The sequence below is a fragment of the Siphateles boraxobius genome, unplaced genomic scaffold (genome assembly GCF_051911475.1).
Source record: "Siphateles boraxobius isolate OS27281-9 unplaced genomic scaffold, OSU_SipBor_1 8, whole genome shotgun sequence".
Taxonomy (NCBI): domain Eukaryota; kingdom Metazoa; phylum Chordata; class Actinopteri; order Cypriniformes; family Leuciscidae; genus Siphateles; species Siphateles boraxobius.
Window position 1 is genome coordinate 13039743 of NW_027509208.1, and position 14159 is coordinate 13053901.

The 14159-nt window shown below is 41.8% G+C and overlaps 2 long non-coding RNA genes across 2 annotated transcripts in view; one reads left to right on the forward strand and one right to left on the reverse strand.

Annotated features, from left to right (window-relative positions):
* Positions 1–5403, forward strand: part of LOC143729550 (uncharacterized) — a 30328-nt gene extending 24925 nt beyond the window's left edge. Inside the window, exons 3-4 of the long non-coding RNA XR_013200019.1 lie at positions 2359–2397; positions 4740–5403. This is a non-coding gene — a long non-coding RNA (uncharacterized LOC143729550). The remainder of the gene's footprint in view (positions 1–2358; positions 2398–4739) is intronic.
* Positions 488–1203, reverse strand: LOC143729045 (uncharacterized). The gene is made up of 3 exons (XR_013199936.1): positions 961–1203; positions 696–843; positions 488–612 (listed from the first exon to the last, which is right to left on the reverse strand). It is a non-coding gene; the product is annotated as an uncharacterized LOC143729045 (long non-coding RNA).
* Positions 5404–14159: the final 8756 nt, after the last annotated feature.

Genomic DNA, 14159 nt, shown 5'->3' on the forward strand with positions numbered 1-14159 from the left:
TAAACACACACTTCCTCAAACTTGGCAAGGGTAGAGTCCCAAAAAAGCCATTGCTAAGCCTCTTACTCCCTTGCGGATGGTAGCCATACAGAATATTTGTCTGTCAACGAGACTAATAACACACATCCTCCAAGGAAAGGTTGTGATAGAGGTTCTTTTTATTGTACAACCGCATACCCAAATGCCAATGACGGGTTGCTACACACTTCAGATACAATTAGAACTCAAAATCTTTCCTATAATTTTCACAACTTTTCATTGCAAGAAATAAAGTTCGCTGCACAAGAAAATCGAGAAGGTCAATGAGGGAAAATTGTCCTTTGGAGCTGGATGAAATATCCAGAAATATCTTATTGATTATAATTTGTACTTTGTCGACCCCAACCGAAGCCTTATAAAGGCCACAAGCTTTACAGTTTATTCTGCTGACTCTACATTAAGAGGTCTTAATGAGGTAAAAGGTAGGTAAGAGGTAAGAGGTAAAAAAAAAAAACTCAGAAAGCTATCCCTTCTTAATGAGATGTGGAGATGAATCAAGCTCAGTTATGTCAAGGAAAAAGATGGAAAAGGAATCCAAAGAACCTTTTCTTCAAAGTCAATTCCTTTGGGCCTCTGAAAAAATGGAAGGAAAAAAGACACTGGTTAGTTATTCTGCAGTCATCAGAATTTATAATATGATTCATTTGCTGACTTACAGAAACAAAAAAATACTGAACGTTGCAAAACCAGGAGCACAGAGGGCATTTCAGCCTATTGTTCTCTCCGCTCCCAGAATCCCCTTGTTCTCCCTCTTCTTCTCTGCTCCTTATAAGCTCTGCCTGAAGAATCCATCATCAATGCTTTCTATTTAAACGATGCAAAAAGGACACACAGATAAAGGTAATCAGATGTAACGTCACGTAATCAACAAGACACCACAAGCAGCCTATCCTGTGGAATTATTGCACAATAAGCCCATACCAAGGTTGCCCTGCGTGTGCTTTGCCAGAAAGAGCAGGTGTTGTGCTGGTCCGGATCTGTCCAGTTAGAGAAGGATCACTAATTCATTCCACCCCAGGCACACAAGACAGCTGCAGGGGTGCTCGGGCCCAATGTTGGCCCCACAGCTGTCACTGTTCCCTGGGTAGATGGAAAAGAGCAACCCTGCCAACCAACCACTGTGATACTGAAATACATTGTTTAACATCAGTCTGTTTACTATTGATGCCATTAGAAAGCTTTATTTTGATTGCATTTTTATAGCAATTTGTAATAGCAGAAACTATTGTTTATATATATATATATATATATATATATAGAGAGAGAGAGAGAGAGAGAGAGAGAGAGAGAGAGAGAGAGAGAGAGAGAGAGAGAGAGAGAGAGAGAGAGAGAGAGAGAGAGAGAGAGAGAGAGAGAGAATGAGAGGGAGATGTGCAATTTGAATTTGTGTATATTTTTTTTATCGGACAAAAATGTTGCTCCAGGATCTCTGTGTAATACACTCACACACACACACACACACACACACACACACACACACACACACACACACACACACACACACACACACACACACACACGCACACACACACACACGCGCACACACACACACACACACACACACACACACACACACACACACACACACACACACACACACACACACACACACACACACACACACACACACACACAATGTTGAGACATTTGTAGTGAGTTCTTATAAGAGAGCTTGAAGCCCCCTGCTGATTACACAGGGTGGTTTCAGAATTCTCAAACCTCAAGTCCCCTCAGGGCCGACCTGCCATCATCAGCCTGGGTAATCCCTAATAGCTTTACTGCAGACCTATTCCAAACTATCCAACAACAAACCCACCTCTGGACTTCCATCTACCAAGCTTACCATATGCCATACAATTAGCCCATGTTGAGTAAACATCACTTAACCCAGTTTAAAGCAGATGAGCTAATTGAGTTTAATTACAGTCCCACTGTTATGGCAAGACAGCCTGGAGGGAAGGCATTTGTTCTAATTAAGAGGCTGCTGTTTGAGGTGCTGGTGTGTCATGAATTCCACTGCTGGGATGAGGACCCGTACAGCACTCTGAGAGCAATTGTTTTATTCAGTTGATATCATATCAGGACGTTGCTGTCATCTACAGCGGAATCAGAAACAGTTACATGCTTTGTGCACTTATTGTTATTAAGCTTTTATAATCAGATCAGAAAATTCTATCATCAGCCTCATGTTAATTGATGTTAAAAAAATAAAAGACATGAAATTAAAGAAGATGTAGGTTTTTTTTATGTAATGAAATGGTTAATGGTAACCAAAACACTATCAACATTAACATCAAAATATCTTCTGTTTTGTTCCAGAGAAGAAAGAAACTCATACAGGTTTGGAGCGATATGAGGGTGAGTAAACAATGACAGAATCTTTTTTTTTAAATAAACTATCCCTTTAACAATCTGTTTATTGTTGTACAGAGGCCAAAAAGTGCAACAAAAGTGCTCAGTGCAAGAAATAACAAACTGTTTTGAATGACGTTGAAATTAAATCAAAACATTTATAAATAAATATAATAGTTAATGCTCACACACATCTGTCATGGACAATAATTGAAATGTTCAACACAGGCTCGTTGAAAAAACGTACCGGTGTTAACATTTTTGCAATACACAAAATACGTACCAATACGTACATATCACTGCAGTTTCCAACAGAACACTAGAGGCAGTAAAACAGCAAGCACTTTTAATTGTTTTCACACAGAATTATGATTACAGGGGCAGATTATGGATTAATAAAGACTTATTTTCACACAGCTCCTTGCACAATTATATTTTGAAAACTACCTATTCTTTTTGGAAAAAGTAGCAATTCATTTTGGGAAGAGTATCGATTCACTTCTGAAAAAGTATCGATTTTTTTTGGAAAAAGTATCGATTCACTTTTGTAAAAGTAGCAATTCACTTTAGAAAAAGCATTGATTCAATTTTGAAAAAGTAGCGGTTCTTTTTGGAAAAAGTATCGATTCACTTTTGAAAAATTATCGATTCATTTTTGAAAAAGTATCGATTCACTTTTGAAAAAGTAGCCATTCACTTTTGAAAAAGTATTGATTCATTTTGGAAAAAGTAGCAAATGTTTTTGGAAAAAGTAGCGATTCATTTTGGGAAAAGTAGTGATTCACTTTGAAAAAATTAGCGATTCATTTTGGAAAAAGTAGCAATTCACTTTTGAAAAAGTATCGATTCACTTTTGAAAAAGTAGCGATTCAGTTTGGGAAAAGTAGCGATTCTTTTTTTTTAAAAAGTATCGATTCACTTTTGAAAAGTATCAATTCACTTTTGAAAAAGTAGCGATTCATTTTGGGAAAAGTAGCGATTCTTTTTGTAAAAAGTATCGATTCACTTTTGAAAAATTATCGATTCACTTTTGAAAAAGTATCGATTGACTTTTGAAAAAGTACCCATTCACTTTTGAAAAAGTAGCCATTCACATTTGAAAAAGTATTGATTCATTTTGGAAAAAGTAGCAAATCTTTTTGGAAAAAGTAGCGATTCCATTTGGGAAAAGTAGCGATTCCCTTTGGAAAAAGTAGCGATTCATTTTGGAAAAAGTAGCCAATATTTTTGGAAAAGTAGCGATTCATTTTGGGAAAAGTAGTGATTCACTTTGAAAAAATTAGCGATTCATTTTGGAAAAAGTAGCAATTCACTTTTCAAAAAGTATCGATTCACTTTTGAAAAAGTAGCGATTCAGTTTGGGAAAAGTAGCGATTCTTTTTTAAAAAGTAGCGTTTCACTTTAGAAAAGTAGCGATTCACTTTAGAAAAAGTTGCAATTCATTTTGGGAAAAGTAGCGATTAAGCCATGAAGACGTTCTAAAAGCTGAAACATATATATATATATATATATATATATATATATATATATATATGTTACATGTACTAACCATAGTACTTACAGTAAATCATTAATAATTACAAGCAGCTAATTTGTAATTTAACTTTCCTAATCCTGTTTGAACCCTATACATGTTGTTAATTAATATTACATATATTTTCAACATATAATTACACTGTAACAAGACCCCTTAAAATAGAGTGTAACCGTAAAATATCTAAAGTGTAACCAAATTTTGTTCCTTTAATCTTTTACTCTTGCATTTAACATTTTCAACACAGGTTTTTTTCTTCTTTTTTTTTTTACTTGTTTCCACCATTGTGTTATTAATGTCATTTAGGTCATTCTGCAATGGCCTTGAAACACAAACCAGGTCCAGATTGTTTGTGCTGCATGGTCCCGTGGCTGATAAGATCCTGGGGCGGCAGCTGGGCAGAGGCTGAACTGTTCGCGAGGGTCCGCCCGGCTCAGTTTACAGTGACAGGTGGCCTGCTGATGGTGGGGAAAAAGGGAGAGGCCAGGGCGGGAGGGCTGTTTCTGAATGGGACAGTGTAAGAGGACTACTTGTTGTCTAAGGCCGGGGATTACCTTTGCCGAGACCTGGAGTAAAACATCCCTGAGGGATGCTGTGCTGTGTTGTGAAAGCTTAAGTCTCATGGATGACGTGTTGCTGGGGATTGAGCGAGAACTGCCATTTAATTATGGAAATATGTGTACAGTCTCAGTAACAGCAAACAAAGTGAATGAGTAAATCCGCAACAATGCAAATGATGGGAGATTCATGTTTTATTTTAACTTGCTCTGTCTCTCATCATTTTTTTCATTCTTCCCCTTTCCCTTAACTCCAGGAGAGGGAAGAACAGGAAGAAGCATGAACCCTGAGCTTTGAGGCATCCGGTTGAGGCCTGGATACTAATACTCTAGGCTTTCCGAGAGATTTCCTGAATGTACTGGCCCACTCTGTGAATAAGATGCGGAAAATGAGTCTTGGCTCAAATTCAGATTTTTATTTTGAATTTTTTCAGATGATGTGTTCTCATTAGGTCTCAGAAGAGTAGCCTTTTTTGGAGCAAGCATGTCAATTATTTTAGACATGTCCCTCATCTGCAGTGCTCAGTCTTCCCAGAAATAGCCATTCACCCTCAGGGTTGCCCTCTCTGTCAAATTTACTGACCACAAATCCACAGGCAACTTACTGACCACAAAACCACAGGCAACTTGCTTACCTGCCTTGACGGTGAAGAATGTATCACTGAATATGCCTTTCCATCTGGGGTTCATAGTAAGCCGCTTTGTGAAGTTGATAGGGCTTGAGTAAATTGTGGTTAAAGTTTGCTATACAATGTAACTGTGATTGGATGTGGTTGTTTTCACACAGAATTTAATTTAGCAAGGGTCTAATCAAAGCTGAGTTGCTCAGGTTCAAGGCTGGTTGGTGCGTGATGCCGTGTACAAAATCACAAAAGATTCAGTATACAAAAATTATTTAATAAAATTAAGTATTAAAAATAATTTCTGCTCTTTTTCTGCCCTTCTGCATGACGTGGTCCTGTGTACACTTCCTCATTCTGACCTCCATGATAAAAAATCTAAAGACACTTCCCTTCACATGAAACAAGAAGCTAATAAATGCACGATTTCGAGTATATGTGGTTTGTGTGTGATTTTCGTGCGATTTGGGGTATTTTCATATGAATAAAGAATACAATATACATGCTAAGCAAGGTGTAGCCATTAGCTGCACGTAAAATGCTAAATATAACATATTTCAGCATCTTTTTTGACTTAAAACCATTTTAAACCGCGACTGGAATATGATACTAGATGGTGGTTTAAAGTGAGCTTTAAGTAAAAGTGAAATATTAATCTTTTAAAATGTGTCATGTAGCTTGATGCTACTTGTTGCTCTAATCCACCTGCTTCAGGGGCTTTTCTATTCCATAATATTATTTGTTAAAATAATTCATATAAGGTCCCAAGAATAGGTGGATCTTGACACTATGTACCAACTAAACCACTTGGGTCCTGAAACTGCAGCCGCCGCTATATTATCCAGTTCTGTAGGTGGCACTGTCAATAAACTAGGGTCCTGGAGGTGGAACTGCGGTCCTAGAACTAAGGTCCTGTAACTGACACCTGCGCGACGCACCGGTCACTGAGGAGCAGAAGCATAAAGGAGGAGCGATGACAGTGAAGAGCGAGAGAGGACAGGCCTCGACTTGTGTTTGTTTTATTATATATGACAGCAGTCGTCCGTGAGGGGCTGCTGTCTTTTACTTTCGTTTTGTATTTGTTTATTTTATTATTAAATTTTTTGTTGAACGTTCGCCGTTTCCCGCCTCATTCTTCCCATAACTAACTGTTACTGTAGTAGTAAAGACAGTAGTCCATGTGACTACAGTGGTTCAACCTTAATGTTGAATGAGCTGGCGTTGTGATGTAGAACCCTGAAGCATTGTACTGTGTTTACAACGTGAACAGCATATCAGATCATTAAATCAATCACAGTACTGCAGTGAACAACAGTTTGATCAACAGCAAACCATGGAAGAGCACTAAACCAAACACCATATCACTGCAAGACCAGACCAGGATTTTATCACACCTTGTGGGTTGGGGAAAGGCTTATTGATATCCAGGTTGAGAAAATTATGTTTCACTCTCAGTTACTCCCCTCTGGTGAGAATCAGTTCATGCAGTAAGTGGTTGAAGCCTCATCCTCAAAGTGGCATGTTCATACAGCTGGGCTGAATTATACTTTAGTGGTCAAATGTTTTCCACGTGTTCTACAGTCACAGGCATACGGCTTCATCTCACAAGCGTGGAAATTGTAGCTAACAGTAAAGAAACGCAACTTTGGCTTTTAAAAATATGACCTTGCATATCCACATCTTTACATTCCAGCTCTGGAGTCTCCACTTCAGTTAAATTCTACAGAGGATTTGGGTTTTAGCAACAGTTTTACATTGTCTTGGCTGTTTGGTACTCAAACATAGGCTTTAAAGTCATATTAATACAGAGTTAAGCACTTGCTTTAACAGTTGAAAAAAAAAAACTAAGATGGATAGTGATACAGAATTCCCTACTAAAGTACAGGTTTCCATTTCATGCTTACCTGTGTTTGTATGTGGTTGTGTGTGGGTCTACGTGTGAGCACTAAAAGCAGAAGTCCATGAGACATACACCTTTTTCTTGGTGTCTGCAAAATTTGTATATTGATTTAGTACAAAATCTCATAATAATTTCTAATTTAATCATACCTTTCTCTTTCTGCCTCTCTCTCTCATACACATAAGCTATAGTACACACACAATTTTATTTGCCCTTGAAGGAATAATTGAAGAAAATAGACAAAGCTTTTATTGGGCACTCTCAATCATCTGAAAGAGCAGCGGGGAGCTAGGGTTACATGTGTCCACATTATTTCCTAAATCGGATCCTTAACATGCTGTTTTTCTTCCTTCAAAGGTGAATTGTGGTGACCATGGTGGAGAGTTTATAGATGAGGTCGATAACTTTCAAATGGGAACACTTTGTATCAGAAGCTTCCTATTAATGTGATCTGCTGTGAATCATTGCCTAAAGGTTGAGTGTGACAGAAATTATTGTCATGTTCCTTAAACAAAAAGAAGGTGGTGAGTGTAAACATCATTGTCCACATAAGAATGACATGCAAAGTTAATTACAGGCCTGTTGCAAAACAATAGACAGAGAATGCTACAGAACAATGCTACAAGTTTTTACATGAAGCGTGAGTTATTTCAGCCCACTCTAGACACAACTCTCTAAAGTCAACTGTGTTACACACGTATATTTGTAATGTGCTGTCATTGTGTTGGAGAAAAGGAGTATCATCAGTATCATTTTTTTATTTCAATGAAATGTTTTTGTATTTTTAGGGGATTTTATGGAACTAAAGTATATTATTTATGCAGTAGTTGTATTCCATTTATTCCCTTTTTGAGCATGGACCTGAAAATTACATTTTCAACTTAAACTGTCACAAATCTTGAATGTTTTGGAGCACAGACTTAAGTTTGGAATTTTTGTAATGGGAAAATGCACAGATTTTTTTTAAAATATAAAATATATATATTTTCAAAGCGTTTTATAAATATAAACAAGCTGTGTTTCAAATTTGAGGATGATAAAAAAGATCTTTTGTTTGGGCAGAGTACCAAACTTTTCCACTAGTTTAAATTAGTTTCCCATTCATTTCCAATGCAGCCATTTAATTACAAGTGGACCTTTTCAGGACCTTTTCAAATTATGTCCAAATTATGTTATTTTGTGTTCACATAGAAAGTGCCAAAACCTTTACCAACACTAAAAAAAAAAATATGTCTAAACATAAGATTTATGTATTTGAATTGCATATAAAATGTCCATCCATTTGGATTATAGTTTTAACATAAACCAATTAATAATCTGAATGTGATTCATATTTTTCAGACATATATAAATGAAACAGATAAGATTTATGTAATTGTATTAATACACTAAATGTGATTCATATTTTTCAGTCATAAATCTTTATATAAATCTTATCTGTTTCACAAACAAAAATCAGGTAAGAATTAGTTCTTTAAGGTAACAATTGCAGGTTACAAACTTTTACAGTGTAGTTCCCTTTCGAGAGTGGTAACTCTACATTGTGTAGCAACGCTGCGGGAACTCTAAGAGCCGGGAGGGATATGGTTTGCGCCATAACAGGGACGAGGCCCAGGTGTGGTATCTACAGTCAGGCCGCCGCCAGGCTGCTTCGAAAAGGAGGACTTCATTCTTTCCAGACGTCCACGAGCATGTGGTAAAATCATGGGCTGCACCCCAATCGGTGCGCACCCACTCTACCACGCAGGCTATGTTTGCCCACGTGGATGGGGCGGAAGCCCACGGCACAGACCTCAGCACAGACCTCAGCCTGCCGTCCAAGCCCATGCAGATTCACAGCCCACCAGGCTGACAAGGCCTACGCATCTGCTCTTCACTCCATGGCCATACTGCAGGTGTTCCAGGCCAAACTGCTGCAGTCCCTGGATGGCGGCGTTGCGGACGCTGACGTCGTCAAGGATCTGCACGTGGCGACGGACCTCGCACTTATGGCGACGGACCTCGCACTTATGGCGGCCAAGAGCTCTGCCCAGGCCATGGCCGCTCCATGGGGTTTATGATCGTCCTCAACAGGCACCTATGGTTAACCCTAACTGACTTGAAGGATGCGGACCGCAAGACGCTCCTCAATGCTCCTCAACGATCCAGTCAATCTCTCCTGTTTCTTTGGTGACGCTGTGGAGTCAGTCACGGAGCGTTTCTCCAAGACACAGAAGCGCGCGAGAGCAATGAGCCAATTGATGCCCCATTGCTCGCTTCAGCCCGCGTCAAGATCTCACTCTTCCTCTGTGCCTCGCCCCGCTCATGGACCGGCTAGACAGCCGGATGTTCACTGCAAGCAGTGGACGTGGCCTGGGAGGAAGCGTCAGGTTCAGAGGAGAAGCCCGGCCCGAAAGAACCAGCGCGCCATCCTCGGCGACCAAGCCTTCATCCTGACGGACCAGTCAAGAGGAGGAGAGAGTCTGCTGGAGGCCCCGCCCCAAGCGCTGTGTTCTGCATCGTGCCCCCTGTGTTCCAGCAGGCGACAAATGCAATGTTTGTGTAAATGCTGTGTCTGTTTGTCACAAGCAAAAACATGCACTGCCAGACGTTCCTATCGCTATCTCACTCCCCGCTGGCGGGAGATGCTCTGACGTCGTGGTGGCCGAAAGCCAGGCTTTTTGCGTTCCCTCTGGTGAAGATTCTGCCTGGTGTTATGCAAAATCAGGGAGGAAAGAGCGTCAGTGATCCTTGTGGCCCCGAACTGACCGAACCAGCACTGGTTTGTGGACCTGAGAGAAATAATGGCGGCTCCTCCATGGCTAATCCCCCTAAGAAGGACCTGCTATCTCAGGCAAACGGCATGATATGGCACCCCAGCCCCGAGCTGTGGAACCTTCACGTGTGGCTTCTGCAGGGACCTTAAATGACCAAGACACTCTGCCTTCACGAGTGCTGGGCACACTAGCGGAGGCGTGCGTGCCTTCTACCTTTGCGCTCTAAAATGGGAAGTTTTTGCAAAATGGTGCCAGGACATGGATATCGACCCAGTGATCTGTTCCGTGTCGGATGATTTTCGCGTCCTACAGCACAGACTGGATAGCGGGAGTTTGCCATCCACACTGAAGGTGTATGTGGCCGCTATTGCTTAGTTTTGTTCCCCGGTTGACGGGGCCATTGATCGGTAAGCACACTCTGGTGATCAAATATCTCAGGGGAGCGAAGAGATTGTGTCCTTCACGGCCGCCATCGGTGCCGCCGAGGGATCTAGTTCTGGTTTTGAGGGCTCTCTCTCTACCGGGCTGTCTCATTGGTCTAGTTCCGCCTATCAGATGGGAGCACTCCTAGCGTTGCGTCTATTGGCTGTCTGTCTGTCTCTTCCGTGGTTGGTGTAGCTTGACCCCGTTTCTCAGGGATTATCTTCACTACTCTCACGATGGGATCTAATACAGTTCCTGCAGTGTTTCTACGCAATGTAGAGTTACTTGCCTCAAAAGGTAACTGTGGTGAGCAGGACGAGGCCAATGGCTATGAGAGAATGGCTCGAGGCCGGTGGCGTGATTACTAATGAGCGACACCTGCGCGACGCACCGGTCTCGTATCTATCATGGGAGGAGCGGAAGCATAAAAGGAGGAGCAATGATAGTGGAGATTTAGAGAGGCCAGGCCTGGATTTTATTTGATGTTTTGTTTTATTATGTGTGGCAGCAGTCGACCGTGAGGGACTGCCATCTTTACTTTCGTTTTTGTATTTGTTTATTTATTATTAAAATGATTGATTGTTCGCGGGTTCCCGCCTCCTTCCCATAGCATCTAACCTTGTTACACAGGTGCCGAAACCCGGGAAGAAGGAGGAACGCGCTGTCAAAGAGCCCTCGCCGCTGTGTGGAGCCCGTGGTGCCATCAAGCATGGTGAGCAGAGTCCGTCGCCATGGATGCTAGAGGCGGTGCACTGGAGTAAGTTGGCGGGGGGGGCGGTCAAGCTCGCTGCTGGCCGCCTGGGTGCTGGAAGGGCGGCTGCCGTCCGTGAGGGAACGGAGGAGTCGCCACCGTTTGCTGAGGGTGGAGCCTGCTGTCGTCCAACTTGATGGGGAGGAGCAGGGAACGGGGGACTCCTGCCGACTGCCTGAACCCGGAGGAGCCGTCGCCCTCCACCAGGCAGCGGAGGAGTGTCGAGCCATCCACCGAGGGCTATCTAGCACCACCGCAGTCAACGCGGAGAGGATCGCCCAGCTGGTGGAGGACCAGATGGCAGTGTGTTGTGGGAACCGGACCAATATTTTTTTTTCCTCTCTCGTCTCTGTCGCTCCTCATGTTTCTGTCTCCTTTTCTCTCACCTCATCTGTCCATACCCCCAGGTACTGCAGCCGGAGGAGGGGGGGACCGGACACGGCGGCGCCCCCTGCGAGGGGCGATGGGGGTATGTAGCGAGCAGGACGAGGCAGAGGGCCGTGAGAGAATGGCGCGAGGCCGGTGGCGTGATTACTAATGAGCGACACATGCGCGACGCACCGGTCTCGTATCTCTCATAGAGGACTGGAAGCATAAAAGAAGGAGGCCAGGCCTGGATTTTATTTGATGTTTTGTTTCATTATGTGTGGCGGCAGTCGACTGTGAGGGACTGCCGTCTTACTTTCATTTTTGTATTTGTTTATCAATGATTAAAATTGTTGATTGTTCGCCGGTTTCCGGCTCCTTCTTCCCATAACATCTAACCCTGTTACAGTTACGTCTCTGGTTACTATCGTAATCTCGGTTCCCTGAGAGGCGGGAAATAGACATTGCGTTATCCGGCGTGTTCATTGTTTGATCAGCTGTGCAAGCATTCAGTCGTGATTCAATTGTCGCGTCCGTGCATTTTATACTGCCTGTCAGTATTTGCATACTTCGCGACAATTGGCCAGCTGTTCCAAGCTGGCGTTAGCCCATAAAATTTCAACAAAAGTGGAGAAGCGAGGAGGTCCCGGAGCATTGCTACGCAATGTCTCGTTCCCGCCTCTCAGGGGACCGAGGTTACGATAGTAACCAGAGACCTTTTATGTAGGCAAATGGGTAGCAGCTTGCAGGTGGATATAGTTCCTCTTGTATCTAGTATATCAGTACCAAAAGCTCGAGTTTGGTTTCAAACAACATATGGCACAGTTAAAACGAGCAATCTAAGCAGTCGGCTCTCATGCCGCTTAAGAAACATATAGTTGATTCCTCAAATCAATATGCCCGGACATAGGCTATACGAAGGTGTTTGAGAGAGGCTTTGTAAATCTGCGGTGTCTATTTTTATGCATGTGGTTATGGTGCACGTGTTCCCTGGGGCTCTTTATGGAGCATGATGAATGAGGTGCTATTCACAGTTTGAGGCCTTACTCGTTCGGCTGCCAATATAGAAACTCAGTAGCCCACTTGCTGACATTCACATTGCAGGGCTGTGATGGCAAAGCAGGTGTTGTGTTTTCAGTTTTTGATTTTTTGTTTTGTTTTTGTTTTTTGTTTAATGTCACATTAACAGTGTTGGGGAAATTTACTTTTAAAACTAATGCATTACTATTGAGTTACTGTAACCCCTAAAATTAGGGATTACAAATAAGGGATTAAAAAAATTCAGTGTTGTAACTATTTGTTAAATTTACTAGCAATTTGAGTGAAAATAGTACAGCAAATTTGTAGTGGTGTATTGACTCTTATTAATTTTAATATTCTTCTTTTTTACACTTTTCATTTTTTTCCATTACTCTATAATTCAGGACTTGTGCAATGAATTTTATGCATCTCCGTTGTGTAACTTTGTGCAAATTTGACTTTCAGTGTGGGCCAGATTGTTAGGGAAATAGGTATGAAGGTGTTTGCCAGGTTGGGCCAAACTCCTGATAGTCCAGACCCCCTGTGGAGCTGGACCGGTGAAGGTCATTTCATGGGTTAGCTGTATGATTGGCCATAGTAGCTAATTATTATAATTTACCCTTGTCAATTATGTAAAATAGCCTACATGTAATAATAACTGTGTATCCTTTGTATCTTGCCAAATAGTCAGCCTGTGTGCTTACAACTGTGTAAGCTAGCAGGTTTAACTTAATCAACATAAATCACATACATTTGTATTTGCAAAGTAGATCTTCAAAGGCCTAGCAAATCCTGGCATAGGCAATATAAGCAGCCACCTAGCTATAGGGGCACCAAATAAGCCAGAACCGCTACTGCCTGGAAGAGCATTTTAGAAATTAGAAAACTAAATTGGTAAAGGTGACGTTTGATGCCACAATGCAGCGTTATGCAACACTGCCCTCTTCTGGACAACTGAGCATAGCACTACTGTATAACTCTTGTTTGTTTGAATCATGATTCCTGTGTCTCGAACTTACATAAAATATTTGCCTACTATAGGCTACTTCAAAGGGGTCCAGTGTTGTTGTTGTTAACTAAAACAATTAAAAACTTTAGTTAATTGAAAAAAAGATGATATAAAACTATAAATATATGTATATAAATATATATGCCTAATTCTGATTTTTTGGGGCGGCAGTGGATCAGTGGTTCATTTAGGTTGTCTACAAACCGAAAGGTTGGTGGTTTGATCCCCGGTTCCACCTGACCAAGTGTCGAGGTGTCTATGAGCAAGACACCTAACCCCAGCTGCTCCCGACGAGCTGGATGGCGCCTTGCATGGCTGTCACCGTAGTCGATGAGTGAGTGAGTGAATGGGTGAATGTGAGGCAATATGTAAAGCGCTTTGGTGGCCATTGGGTCAGTGAAAGCATTATATAAATACAGTCTATTTATCAGACGAGTCCAGTGTTCAGCTTTGTCCAACACCTGGTCCTCTATTGGTTAGAAAGAGACCTGGAGAGGCCTACAATCCACTGTGTCTTGCACATGCACCCACTATGAAATTTGGTGGAGGATTGGAGACGATCTGGGGGCTCTTCAATAAGACTAGAATCGAGCAGATCTGTCTTAGAGAAGGGCGTGTGACTCAAGCATATCCTGGAAGAGAAATTGCTTCTTTTTGGTCTGACAATGTTCCCCAACTCGAAGGATGGGTTTTCCTGCAGGACAATGCTCCATTCCACTTTCCACAACAGCCAGGTCAATAAAGGTGGATGAACCACCAGATCAACACCCTGTCATGGCCAGCCCAATCTCCAGACTTGAAAACCTTTGGAATGTGATCAAGAGGAAGATAC